A 15,147-nucleotide genomic window follows, 5' to 3' on the forward strand; every position below is an offset into this window, starting at 1 on the left:
TCTTAAAAAATTAAAAAAATTAAAAATATCATAAAAAAATAATAAAAAAATAAAAAAATTATAATTTTGAATTTAAAAAAAATTAATTTTAATTCAAATAAAAAATATCATTTCAAATTACTTTTTCTATTTCAAATTAATTAATTTTTTTTTCATACCGCACCGTACGTAGCTGTTCGTGCCCGTACCAAATCGAGATGTACTAGTGTGGTCTAATTCATCTTATAATTAAATTATTCGATATATTATTATTATTTACATTATAATTTCTATAGCCCTTTTAGCATAACTTTTTCTCTCCTAATATTTTGAGACACATTAGAATATGTGTAACTATATCCACAAAGCATAATATCCGATTACTTGAAATTAAATAATATAAAATAAAATTAATAATTAATAATATTAAATAGAATAAAAATATTAAGAATAAAAAATAGTATAATAAAAGTTTCAAAAATACTAAGTACAAATCTAAAAAAGACTAAGTCCTACAAGGACGTCGTGGTGTCCGTGGTCACTTGGACCTTCCAAGGAAGGTCCTCAACGGCTGCTCCTACTCTTGCTGTGATGGCTCCTCCCCTATATCAGTGGAGGAGATCTGCTGGTCATGCTGCTTAGGAATAACTGATGTTGTCGGATCATCTACGGACTGAGCGACCCGCTCAACCCTCTCATCTGGATACACGGATGGGCCTGAAAAGAAAGTATCATACTCATGTAGCCAACTGGTACCTAGTGATGTCATCTGGGGGATATAGGAAGAAGAAGGCACTACCATTTGTGGATCAAAAGGCGATGGCATCTGTACAGCATCTAGTGATGATATCTGTGGAATATAAGGTGATGACATATGTGGAATATATGGTGACGGCGTATATCTCATATCTGGTGCATCGACTGCTCCATACCAAGACGCACAGCTATATGGATCAACACCAATCGCCACTAATGTTTCGAAACTTGTTCTCTTTCTCTCATATAGTATCCGAATCTGTTTGTCCTCATCAGTCGTCGATAAAGCACGACGAGCGTCCAATACAAGATCCGACATAGAATCAGTTTATAAAATAAAAATAAAACAGTCAATATACTGTAAAATATAAAATAAAAATATAACCCAAACAATATAAACTAATTTTGGTAGTCTAACCAAAAGACGCACAGTAGAATTCTCGCCCTCGTATCCGAGAACTGCATACCAAGGCTGTCCAATGACTCGCACTGTAATGCTAAAAAATCAAGCCATGTAGTCATTGGTATATGAATGGCCTCTCAAAATGGAATCACCATGAATAATGTGATCTCGACGTGCATCCCAAATATCGATGTACTCTGTATGTCTGATACGCCAGTCAATACGAGCTCTCCCTCGTCGATCAATACGATGAAGTCCCTAGCTGGTATCAAACTGCTTTGGGATATCCTGAATCTGACCAAACTGCCGTAGGACACGATTGGAAAGATGCCACTCTACCACATCAAAATAAATAAGTGGTACCCTAGCAGTCCATATGTCATATCCAATTGTACACAACTGTGGCAATATAGCCAATATCTCATCTGTATATGGCTCCCACAAAAATTGATAGAGTTAAAATAAAAAAAATTAGTAAGCTAAAATTTTAATAGATTATGAATACTGTAAAATGATATTTGTAAAAAATTTAAAATTTATCCATCTATATGTATCAACTAATGTATCCAACTGGCACCTATAAATCCGTGCCACTCTCGTCGATACGTGATGAACGTTGAATGTAACGTTCCATCTGTTTCACAATCTAGTCATGTTAAATAAATTTTATCGAATTTAAAACAGTAAGTTTCAAATAAAAAAATTAATATTTTTATACCTATATCCCAATGGTCCGTCTAGTCTGAATGGAACATCAGGATCATGCTGTTCTGATGGCATCTCAAGCAACTGTCATCGTAATGGACTAATAGTCGGCATACACTCCCATACCCAAATCTGCAAATTTTAAAAAAATCATACATGATATACCCAATGTTTGAAATATAATTGAATATTAAAAATAAAAATTTTTAATTCATATATCTGTAATAATACAAGATAACCATCAATCTCGCTCTGATCAGCATAAGAACCCCGATACATAGCTCTGTATAAGCAAGCTAGTACTGCACTGCTCCATCTGAGTCTACGAGCGAAGTCTAAATCCTCTAATAATGGCAAAAATACAACTTCATCTTATTCGATGAAGTATCGGATAACAGGACACCACCTAACAATCGCAGCACCTGACCTCTAACATACTGCTGCACCATCTCCTCTGGTGCATCATTCGCAATATGAAAATATCGATAACGATCATCCAAACACTGAATCCTAAGTCGTGAATGATCGAAAAAGTGTGCGTCGGGCTCAAACCCTAGCAATCGCAAGCACAAAGCCTGCCACTCTAGAATGGTAAGCGTGGGATCAACTCCGGTAACTGGATCACCATCAACTGGTAGTCCAATAAGGATGCTGACATCCTATAAAGTGATGGTCGCCTCACCAAATGGAAGATGAAATGTGTGTATCTTTGGACGCCATCTCTCAAGCAAAGCAGTAATAAGAGCAACGTCCATCTATATACGATCAATCCGATATACTCCATAAAATCCAAGATATCGTAAATAATCCAGCACTCTATGTGGGATGTCCTCTGTCCTCTAGAAGTCAACATCGGATCATCGTAGACGAAGATGTCTGGGCTCCTGCAATAAAATATAACAATTAGATAATGTATATGACTTTTCAAAAAAAAATAGTAAATAGGTTTGGAATGCTTACGCCACCATCTAAAATAGTCTGTGATCGATGGTGCTCCTGCAATGTAAGAATACTGTTGTCTCGAGGATCGGGATACTGCAGATCATAAACCATAATACGCTAATGAATTAAAATAATAATATTATCACAAGTGTATTAAAAAATAAAAAATATGATAGCCATTCATTTTATGAGAAATATATTTTAAACACAATATTGTCACACAATACAACTTAAACACAAAATTCAGTTCATCTCAAGATATTAAACACATATATTCAAATATAATCTCACATAAATATATAAAACAATGACTAAAATACATCTTCGAAGCCTTTAATTTCTTTCACTGCTTGAAGTTGAAGTGTGTTGAAGTATCCTAGGACAGCGACGGTGGTCATGACCCTGTTCCTTACAAATGCCACAGTGGTTCTTACTTCTTATTTGCCTATCATCCATCTCATTTCGTAGTTTTGTTCACTTTGGTCTACCTTTCTGCTTGGGTCTCAAACGATGATGATCAGGAATATATTTGAACATACGTGTATGCATCCAATAATCTTCATGTGGTAATGGATTAAAGTCACCACTCCAAGCATTCATATATGCTGTAATTGTATATGCATCATCCACAAAACCACTAAAATGTGCAACAATTTCTTGACACACAACTAAAACGTGGGAACATGGATATTTGTACATGCTCCACTTTTTACAAGAATATTTTCTTTCAGCTAAAGTAACAGTATGAAAATTTTTTCCACCTCGTAATCCTACGCTTGCTCTCCTCGTAAGCACTTCATATATACCTCTTTGAAGGTTGAATGCTGTTACTCGGTGCGGTTAGCTTTAACTTGATCTTCAGTAATCTTAATTGCAACATGAGGAGTAAAAAGATTATTTAGATTCTCTTCTACATATCTCAAGGCTTGGGCATACCTCGTATTAAAATATTTCACAAGACGATAAAATGTCATTTGAACACAAGCTGTAATTTGGCACATTTCTAGCTCATCGTAAAACACTGTTAAAAATCTTCGATAAATTTGTAGTTAAGACACCATAGCGCAGGCCATCATCATATGCCAACATCCACTTCTCCTTTTCTATCTCGGACAACCAGCTCCAAGCCTCTTCATTCACTGTTCTGATCTTACCCATGATAAAGTTGAACTTGCGAACTTGATGAGTGCTTCCTGCTTGCCATATTGCTCTTTTCAGGTGCACATTTGTAAAATGAGTGTTGAAATTACTGCAGATATGTCTTAAGCAGTATCGGTGATAGGCACGTGGTGGACTCCATCCAATAGACTCATCTACGATGGCATTTAATATACCTGGATGCCTGTCAGAAATTAAGCATATTCTATTTCTATCTTTGACGATATGTGTTCTGAGCTGGAAAAGAAACCAACTCCAACTTGCAGTCGTCTCCTCATCCACAATTGCATATGCTAATAGAAATATCCCAATCTCAGCATCAATTTCTGTTGCAATTAACATCTTACCTTTAAACTTTCCATACAAGTGCGTGCCATCAATGCTGATTACAGAACGGCAGTACGTAAAATCTTGGATAGATGGTTTGAAAGTCCAAAAAATATAATTTAAAACTCAGACATTAGAATTCACAGTTTGAAAAAAATTTCATGAAATAACTGTACCGAGATTTGCATGTTGAAGTACAGCCATATAATAGGATAATTTAGCATAAGACGGCTCCCATTCTCCATAAATATCAACTAATGCCTTCTGCTTTCCACACCATGCTTTCCTATATGACACTGTATATTGAAATTGATCATTAACGGTTGCCACAATAGCTTCAACTTTAACACTGGGATCTTTCTCAACAATATATCAGACTAGTATGCCAATCATCCTTCCACTGACATGTTTGTGATCTCGACTCAACCCCGTAAACAAACAAGTGTGAGGATCCTCATATTTTGTGATTTGAAAATATCCATATTTTTTCAACAATACAGCACGAAGTCTCCATTAACAATTTTGAACATTATCTGATGATGCGCATCGTACGGACCATAATTTTGAATGCGACTGAACTACATTGTATATCCGATGCTTCATAATGTGATAAAGATCAACAGCTCTCCTTACATAATTTTTACTCTCAAACATTAGACCTTTAAAAAATTCAATCATCGAGGAGTCCCAAAATTGATAGTCAAAGTTCAATCTTCGACCAGCACTAACATAACCACCATCATCTAAATTTATATCGTTAAAAAATTATGGGGGTTCGTGCAAACGAGGTTGAGGTTCTCCCATATTAATATTGGCCTGAACATCTTCATCATCATTCTCATCTTCACCATCATCATCATTACTGCTACTGTCCTCATCCATCCAATAGTCTTCATCTCCGTTTTCATCTGACTCAAAGCCTAGATTATCAGAATTTATTCTACCGACTATCCAGTCATCGTTCCCTATATGAGTATCATCTCCTGTACTTACCACTACTTGTAGCAAAGGAGAAGTCATCATAGCAGAAGACACAGGAGAAGTCACCATAGGACTCTGAATAATTGGACAACTAGGGCCGGCAGTAGTGAAATGTTGTTCTGCAAATACGGCCTCAACATTATCAGTTTGCACCATAGGAGTTACGAAAGATGAGGAAGGCCCAACATTATTGTCCGCTTGAGTTAAAAGCTGACTATAGTATCCAAAGCTCGGTACATCTTCTTTTTCAATATATAATTCTAAAAATCGATATTCTGAATATTTTAAAGAAAAGATCAGTATTTCTTCGACATCTTCATCGTCATCAATTGGAACTAAAATATAATTGCTCTGCATTAACTGTCCCAACAGATTAGGAGATTTTTATTTCAATTTTATTTCATATTTTTCTTTGTCTACAAAAATACTACTGTATAAATGGTCCAATAATTCTTGACATGATAATGATGAAGATACTCTAATCATCCGATTTGCAGGGTGACTGTACTGCACATCAGTTTCATCATTCTGTATCATGCCATCATAATACAATAGTACATGAACTCGAGTACTGGCCATTTTCTCAGAGAAATCTATGATAAAATCAAAATCAAAATATTTAGTATTATTAATTATTTTATCGTTTCAAAAGATTTACATGATAAATACATCATATTATCAATAAATAGATACAGATAGATCCTATCCTATTCGAAAATTATATTAATTCTATAGGTTAATTACATTAATCAAACGATACGCAAAAGGGATCGAAAGAAATTTCGACAGTATTTTTCCTTAGTTCTTCCCACACGACTGAAAATGTGTGAGGAGAACTAAAGAAAAATACTGTCCGAAATTTCTCTCGAACCCTCCGCATATCATTCGAATAATGTAACTACCTATAGAATTAAATATAATTTTCAAACTGTCCAAACTGGACAATCAATTGACCAATGTATATATTTTACGGTACCCGTACAAAAATATATAATCAAATATATATTTTATATAGATATCATAGAATATCCTACATTGGTCAACTAACAGGTTTACGTTTTCATGAAATCTGAATCTAATGAGATAAAAATTAAAAATTAAAAATAATGAGATAAAAATAAAATTTAAAAAGATCGAAATAGAAGGGTGTCGTAGGGCCGCATGGGCCCGCCATCGGAGGGTCGCCGCGGGGCCGCCGCCAGAGGGCCATCGTCGGGGCCCGCTGTTGGGGCCCGACAGGGCCCATCGTCGTGGATCGAAATAGAAGGGCACCGCAGGGCCGCACGGGCCCACCATGGGCCCGCCGCTGGGGGGCCGCCGTCAGGGCCTGCCGTCGGGGTCCCGCCGTCGGGGCCCATCGTCGAGGGCCCACCGCAGGGGCCCGTCGCGGCCCATCGCCGGGGGGCTGCCGCGGGGCCACCGTTGGGACCCACCACAGGGAGCCGCCGTCGGGGTGCACGGGCCTGCCGCTGGCCCTCTGTCGCCGGTGGCCAAGGAAAAAGAGGGAGAGTGAGAGAGGAAGAGGGAGAGAAGAGGGGGTCGGGGCCCGTCGCGGGGGGCCGCAACCGGCCGTCTGTTGTCGGCGACCAAGGAAAAAGAGGGAGAGAGAGAGAGGAAGAGGGAGAGAAGAGGGAGAGAGAGAGAGGAAGAGGGAGAGAAGAGAGGGCTGGCCAAGGGAAGGGGAGGGCTGGGGCCGCCGCGGGGGGCCGTCGCCAGGGCGTGCGGGCCCGCCGTCGGCTGTCTGTCGTCGGCGGCCAAGGAAAAAGAGGAAGAGAGAGAGAGGAAGACGGAGAGGAGGGGGCCGGCCAAGGGAAAGGGAGGGCTGGGGCTCGTCGGGGGGGCCGCCGTCGGCCGTCTGTCGCCGACGGCCAAAGAAAAAGAGGGAGAGAGAGAGGAAGAGGGAGAGAAAAGGGGGAGAGAGAGAGGAAGAGGAAAGAAAGAGGAGGGAGCTCACCGTCGTCGGGAGCTCGTCGCCGTGCCGTCGGAGAGGAGAAAACACCGGAGAAGAGGGAGAAGAGGGTTTTTTTTTGGATTTTATGCTGCAAAAATGCCAAAGGGAATGGTGTTTTCAAAAACGTCATTCCCTTTGGCATTTTCTTCCATTTTTTTCTTCTTTTTATAATTTTTATAATTTTTTTAGTTATTTTTATGTAATTTTTTAATAAATAAAATTAATTTAAAATGAAGATAGTAATTTGAAATGATAATTTTTTATTTAAATTAAAGTTAATTTTTTTTAAATTTATAATTATAATTTTTATTTTTTTACCATTTTTGATTTGAATTATAATTAAAATTTTTATTTTTTTAAATTTAAAATTATAATTTTTATTTTTGAATTAGAATTAGAATTTCTATTTTTTTCAATTCAATTTTTTCCCTTTTTTCTTTTTCTTATGGTATTTTTTATTTTTTACACCAATTTTTTTCAGATATTTTTAAAAAAAAATAATTTAAAATAGAAAAAGTAATTTGAAATAAAATTTTTTATTTGAATTAAAGTTAAAATTTTTATTTTTTTTTTATTTTAATTTACAATTTTTATTTTTTCTCACATTTTTTCCCCTTTTTCCACTTTTTTTATGGTATTTTTTCTTTTATTTTTTTGAGTTCAAATTAAAATTTTAATTTTTTTATAATTTAAAATTATAATTTTTATTTTTTCCCATTTTTACTATTTTTTTTATTTTTATAAAATTTTTTTAGATATTTTTTTCATTTGTTTGGAATATTTTTTAAATAAATTAATTTTAAGTGGAGAAAGTAATTTGAAATGATGTCTTTTATTTTAATTTAAATTAAAAGTTTTATTTCTTTTAATTTTAAAATTATAATTTTTATTTTTTTCTCAATTTTTTTAAATTTTTGACTTTTTTTTGGCACTTTTATTTTTTAATTTTTTTAATCATCTTTTTTTTAAAAAAATTAATTTGAAATGGAAAAAGTAATTTGAAATGATTTTTTTTATTTGAATTAAAATTAAAACTTTTATTTTTTTAAATTCAAAATTAAAATTTTTATTTTTTTAAATTCAAAATTATAAATTTTATTTTTTTCTCATTTCTTTCTCATTTTTTCTTTTTTTTGGTATTTTTTATTTTTTAAATTTTATAAGATTTTTTAGATATTTTTTTAAAAAAATTAATTTTCAATTGATAAAATAATTTAAAATTATATTTTTTATTTGAATTAAAATTTGAAATTTTATTTTTTAAAATTCATTCAAAATTATAATTTTTATTTTTTTTCATTTTTTTCTCAATTTTTTCTTCTTTTATGATATATTTTTAAGAAAAATTAATTTGAAAAGGAGATTGTAATTTGAAATGATGATTTTTATTTGAATTAGAATTAGAATTTTTATTTTTTTTAAATTTAGAATTATAATTTCTATTTCTTTTCAATTTTTTTATGGTATTTTTAATTTTTTTTATAATAATTTTTTTTAGATATTTTTTTTAAAAAATAATTTGGAATGGGGATACTAATTTGAAATAATAATTTTTATTTTTATCAAAATTATAATTTTTATTTTTTTATAAATTTAAAATTATAATTTTTTTCTATTTTTTTATTTTTTCTTTTTTTTGAAAAAATTAAAATTGTCAAATATTTTGATGTTTTTAAAAATATCATTTGGAATGGCATTTTTAAAAACACCATTTCAAATGATATTTTTTATTTTTTTTTGGCATCGTTTACGTGGAAAATGGAGAAAAAGGTGGGTGACGTGGTGATGATAAAACGTCATTCAAAATGATGTTTTATTCTTTTTACATTAATTTGGTAAATAAGTTAAATATTAGATTATTTTTATAAATAATTTTTTTTTAAAATTAATTAGGTAAAGCACTCTGCTTTAGGATACCTTTCCTTCGTAAGAAAAGTTTTCCTCATCAGAATATCTTTTCTATAGGGATGATATGCCTATATGATATTTAAAAAAATAATTTTTATATATTTAATTGATCATAAAAAAATAATATATTTTAGAGTGATTTATATTTGATGATGGAATATATATTTATTTAAAAAATTGTATAAAATATCAATCATGTTTTCAATAAAGGGAATAACTTTATCATATTATATCTAAAAACTCAAGGGCACATTTGAAAATAAATTACCCCAATTCTTAGTCAATGAAAATTTGATCTTCTCATATCCCACATGAATTTTTCTTTCCTATGAAATATCGTAATCTTATTCCTATAGGATTGAATGCTACTTTTTATCTCTCTTCTTTAAAAATTTGAACGAAACATAAGATTTTTTTTTTATTTTTCTATTGTCCACACTTTCTCTCATCTTCTGTCATGCCCTTGATTTAAGATCGTGAGTCAGAAGTCATAACAACTGTCATATATTTATAGAGAACTCTCTTCATAAATATACAAGACATCTCATCACGATATCATAAAACAACAGCAAAATAAAATTTAAATAATTAATGTTCAATCCTAATTTAAATAACTAAATCAAATATCTTCAAAATAATATTCCATAATTTTTCATCAACTTTAATAAATTTCAATCTAAAATAAAGTTATCAAATTCTGTTTCTAATTCATTCTTTTAAATCGAATACCCAAGTCAAGCTAGTTCTTTAAATCTATAAAAATATAAAATATAAATTAATGAGCTAGACAGTCCAATAAGTAATATACACTTTAGTTAGATAAATGCAGTAATAATAATATACTAAAAATAAATATATAAATTACATTAATTCGGTATATATAATCCAATAATTCATAAGTCAATTTCTTTCAAAACATCACATTTGTCTCAACAGTCATTAATTAAATTAAAGTGTCACTACATAACTCTCGACAGCAAGGGATCAAAATACTAGCACACAATCCTCACTAGCAAAATATCAAAGTATCGATATTTAACCTTCACTGACAGGATTTGATATATAGTCAGGCTGTGAGTCAAAATTTTTTTCAAATCAAAATATTTTTTCTATATTTCAATTCAAAAAATCATGAACTAGGTAAGATCGATATTAATCGATATAATCCATAGTTAAATCAATACGATCGATTATAAAATATTTGACATATCGAAAAAAGGACATATTCGATAATCCAAAATATAATTCATCGAATTTATAAATGATGAATAATTTAATATAAAATATTTTATAATTTATTTATAAATCTAGAAAAAATGAAGTATTATTTACCTCACAATTACTCCAACAAATCTATATAATTTCAAAAATTTTTGTTTCAAAATCTACTATCCAAAATTACAGTTTTATCAAAATTTAATTATAATTATTTTTAAAATAAAAATTCTAAATCCTTATAGGACTGGCCATCCAATATCAATAGTTAAGATCCCTTTGTCAGGATCTATAAAAACTATCTAAGGGTCTTTCTAAAGATCCAGAAAACTATAGAAGAGAGAAAGTGGGAGCTTATAAGTGACTTCACACTTCCTGTATCCAGATAGTAATATTAGTTGATGTATGATATAGATTGGCCAACGAGAAAAAAAGAAACAAAAAAAGAGCAAAAGTTCATATTAACATGCTGTAAGCATCAGCAATGCTGCTAGGCTGTGTAAAAGCTTCACTTTCTAAGCTCATGTTTTTCAGAGTACCACTTTGTATGTATTCAAATTAGTGATACCAATTGTAGCTGTCTAATTTGAGTATCTTGAGCTAGGGGTGGCAATTTCGTCAAACCTGTCATATATCTGATCCGATCTAATTCGAATGAGACAGATTTTACTCGATCCGATTAAATTCTGAGATGGATATGGGTTTTTAAAAAAAAATTTGAAACATGTATGAATCGGCTATGGATAATAATATGCCCCATCCCGATACACACACTCAAATACCCAACCCAAAATCCTAGCCATCCAAGCATCTCGTATTTGGCCACTCCACCTCACCTAAGCCTACATTTTCGGCCACTCCAAGCCTCCCACCTGATTGGGACTTTTGAAAATGAAAAAAATAGAGAAAAATTAGGAGAAAATGAAGAAAAAATCAAGAAAAATAAAGAAAAAGCAAAAAAAATTGAGAGGTAAGTCCTTTTCCTACATGGATTGTCATTTTTTTTCTCTTTGCTTCTTTTTCTTTTCTTTTCATCATCTTTTTCAGAGATCTGTGGCAAAGGAGAGCACTTGAGAGAGATTAGAAGAGTTTATGAGGTTCCGATTTGATTTTTTTTCTCAAAGTATATGAGATTCTGTTCGAGTTGTGGCGGTGTGAGTGGGTTCCTTGAGGTTTTGAGAGCTTAATCATGGTAGAAGCATGATATTTTGGAGGGTTGGGGATTTTTATCAAAAAGATTCTTTTTTGGCTATAAAATTTTTAATTTATGGGGCTCTATTTTATTACATAATTTTTTTTTTTTAACTATAACGGGTTTTCGGATATATCCGATCTATGTGGGATAATTTATGGCTTTCATGGGAGAACGGATCCTATCGAATAGGAATGTAGGGGCCATGTGGGATAGGGATGGAGGAGCAATGCGCATGCAATTGGGAGTGGCTTCGATCGCCGTTCCTATGAAAAATTTGTAGTCATTTCACCGTGGCCACCCGTATATCTTCGCTGCTTGGGCTGGATGATATCCTCCCTTTTCGGTGGAGAAAAGAATTACCGTTTGCTAAGATGCATGGGTTTCTCCGTTCTCCATTTGCATAAGCATCATTGAAGTATCTCATTTTTTCTTTGATCAGTTGACTAGGATTTGCACACTCTACAGTTTTTGGGAAACAACCAAATGATTATGAAGTGCAAGTGAACGAATAACCAATGAGTTTGACAAGAAAAAACATTTGTAAGCGCACTTTCCAATTCCCAACTCATGAACAAAGTGATCATTGGAGATAACCTTCTGCTGTCTTCATAATCTCTTACATTTGCCAATTAGTGAAAAATTCTACCTTTCTTCTTCCAGAATGAAGAGGATAAGAGGGAAAACAAAAGCCATGCTACTCTACCGATTCGGCATGAATTAAAGGATAGAGTGGGAAAGAAAATGACAAGAAAAACTTGAAAATAGCAACATTCCATGGCTTGGCCATGAGGGAGACTTTGCATGTTAATGATTTATAAGACAGCAAACAATGACGAGTCCCATAACGAGCAGACGATCTGTGTTGGGCTCCACCGCCAATGTCATAACATCTTCTCCAAGCATGACTCCTGAAACCGTCCGTGTGCTTCCTTTGAACCTGTAGTCACCAATTAACTTGGTTATAAGCATCCAATGATGTGATCTTTCTAGGGTTGGTTTTATGAGTTCTTCTTAGCTAGCTAGCGTATGGTAACTTGAGTTACTAAGCGTTTGTTTGCCATGCGTAAACAAATCATTGGATCAACTTCTCTAATCCTAGAGTTAAAGATACATCACCTGTGCCACAAGTTCTCCAGCCGTGTCCATTATTCTGTACGCTGACTGGTGCTCAATATCTCTATCTTGTAACTACTTCGCCATTAGAATCATAGATCGATGGTGCAACCATTCCCGTTCAACACCAATGACTTCATTCAAAGAGTATATATCTCTCCAATGGAAGTCAGACAAGAAGAAGCAAGATTGGAGGAGGAAGAAGAGAAAGAAGAAGAAGAAGAAGAAGAAGGGGCAGGGAAGAGCGTGTGATGGTAGCTCTTGGCCATCGAACGGACTTGTCACCTCTTGAAGGTGCCTTCTCCGCTTTTTATAGTTTCGACTGCTCCACGGTTCGAAAAAATATTCATTACAACGGTGGTATCATGTCAAATTTATAATCAATCAATAAAAATATTTATATTTTATCGATTGTCACATATTACATTAATTTTCACAGATAATACCCACATGCCCTCGTGTATTTCATCTATTTTCAATTTTTCATTGATTTGTTACAACGGTGACGTGGTATACGAATATTTTCTCTCAGGATTGGGCATATGACTGTGGGTCCACAAGCAATGGGTCCATGCTGCAAGCATTTACAACCAATTAATAAAATGAACATGCATGTGAGGTAATTTATTTTCTTTTTCTTATTCCTTTTGGTTTATTTTAAGTGAATGGTAATATTCGGTTGCTACAAAAGGCCGGGAAAGAACCCATATGATGAAGCTGGTTGCTCAGCGTCCAACATCACTGCTCTGCTCACGTTCGTTCGGGGCAGGGGTTTGAAGAGAAAAGCTTCTCTCGATTCTATTATCACATGGGGGGAGCTACAAAAGTAAAAAGAAATGAGGAAATCAATTTGTCTATTTTGTTTATGGCCCTATGCATGGGACACGTGGTAGATAGCGTTATGTGATATGGTTTTGGATTCGTTTCATTCATGGGAAAAGTTTTCCTCACTAGAATATCTTTTCTAAAATATGATGCCCAGAAAGAATTATATATCCTACAAAACCAATAATTTTTTTTATTATTTGATAATAAAATATTTTTTTATTTTTATTATATGCATATTTTATGTATACTATTTTGATGTTATATTTGATGATATGATATGTCCTTATGTTACATTGTATGAAACTTATATTAATATATAATAAAGATCATTAAGAAGGAGACATGATATTCTATTTTTTTATAATATTAAAAGTGTTCACAATCTATAAGCCTAACTAAAATAGTATGCTTTTGTTCGTTGCTGCATGTTGTACCACTGCTTGTGATAGATTGATATATCTCAATCACTAGAGTAGAGACCCTTAGTTAGACTCTTAATAATATTAAAGGTATTTGTAAGAGACAAATATTGAACTAGATCACTATATATACTCTTAAACCTTATGCTATCACTAAGAAATAGTTATTCTAATCATAATATATATATATATATATATATATGTATATATATATATATATATATATAGAAAGTCCTTATAACCTAAGGATGTTATTAATCGATCCTTATGTCCAGTTTGTATATTTTTGATATTGTCAATCGATGATGCCTAATAAGAGGCTATATATAGACATGTTGGATATAACGAGTGTATGAAAACTTATAGTCATCCAATACGGGATCCATCATTTCTATTGTGGAGAAGAATATTCTAGATTGTATCTTATATATTATTGGAAGAAAATCCGATCGATCAATTTGAAAAATTATTTTATGTTTTATGTATATGATAAATATATATGATATATATTTCTAATTAAAATTTTTAAATTATTTTAATTATCTATTTATTATAAAGAGATACATATATAAGTTGAGGATTGATAGTGTCATTGGTGGTTTAATCCTATTAACTTAAATAAAATATTAGTTGAAGGTACTAATCCTTTGTGTGAGTTATAATTAGTTGATGGACATAATTATGATTTCTAAATTAGTGAAGAGAATATCCCAAGGGTCTCATGCTGCATTTTCTTATCTTGGCCTGTATACATGAGATAAAGCATTAGAATTTCATAAGTCATTATGACCTAGGAGGTTTTGGAATTCTAGAAATTCAATAAATCATGTGATCTCACTAAATATTTAGGAGACTTTGAAAATTCTAGAAATTCAATAAATTATGATGATCTCACTAAATGTTTAAGAGATTTTGGGAACTCTAAAAGTTTTTTTTAAAAATATAATAAATCATTATGACCTTACTAAATGTTTAGAAATTGTAAAAGCCTTTGAAAGAGTTATATAAAGGGTTTAAGAAAGAAACTCATAATGCAAGGAAGTAAAATGTTATATTTTGGAAGCCATCACTTTCTCTCAAGATATAAAGGGCAAAGAGTTCAAGAGCATCACGTATGAACTTTGGAGGATTTTGCGCGTATGAAATCTCTATAAGATATCCCTTAACCATCACATGAAGGCATGTAGTTCATGTGGTTGATCTTGGACAATTATTATTTATAAAATTTTTGAATTAGATTTGGAACATATTTAAACTAACATTGATA

Source organism: Elaeis guineensis, chromosome 10 (genome assembly GCF_000442705.2).
Source record: "Elaeis guineensis isolate ETL-2024a chromosome 10, EG11, whole genome shotgun sequence".
NCBI classification, from domain to species: Eukaryota; Viridiplantae; Streptophyta; class Magnoliopsida; order Arecales; family Arecaceae; genus Elaeis; species Elaeis guineensis.